Consider the following 801-nt stretch of genomic DNA (forward strand, 5'->3'; position numbering starts at 1 on the left):
ATAGATAAGCTGCAGAGCTGGGCTGAGAGGTGGCAAATGGAGTTTAATGCGGAAAAGTGTGAGGTGATTCACTTTGGAAGGAGTAACAGGAATATAGAGTACTGTGCTAATGGTAAGATACTTGATAGTGTGGATGAGCAGAGAGATCTCGGTGTCCATGTGCATAGATCCCTGAAAGATGGCACCCAGGTTGATAGGGTTGTTAAGAAGGCGTACGGTGTGTTAGCTTTTATTGGTAGAGGGATTGAGTTTCGGAGCCATGAGGTCATGTTGCAGCTGTACAAAACTCATGTGCGACCGCATTTGAGTATTGCGTACAGTTCTGGTCACCGCATTATAGGAAGGATGTGGAAGCATTGGAAAGGGTGCAGAGGAGATTTACCAGGATGTTGCCTGGTATGGTGGGAAGGTCTTATGAGGAAAGGCTGAGGGACTTGAGACTGTTTTCGTTAGAGAGAAGGTTAAGAGGTGACTTAATAGAGGCATACAAGATGATCAGAGGATTAGATAGGGTGGATAGTGAGAGCCTTTTTCCTCGGATGGTGATAGCGAGCACGAGGGGACATAGCTTTAAATTGAGGGGTGAGAGATATAGGACAGATGTCAGAGGTAAGTTCTTTACTCAGAGAGTAGTAAGGGCGTGGAATGCCCTGCCTGCAACATCGTGGATTCGCCAACATTAAGGGCATTTAAATGATCATTGGATAAACATATGGATGATATTGGAATACTGTAGGTTAGATGGGCTTTAGATTGGTTTCGCTGGTCGGGGCAAAATCGAGGGCTGAAGGGCCTGTACTG

Source organism: Mustelus asterias, chromosome 9 (assembly GCF_964213995.1).
Source record: "Mustelus asterias chromosome 9, sMusAst1.hap1.1, whole genome shotgun sequence".
In the NCBI taxonomy this organism is placed as follows: Eukaryota; Metazoa; Chordata; class Chondrichthyes; order Carcharhiniformes; family Triakidae; genus Mustelus; species Mustelus asterias.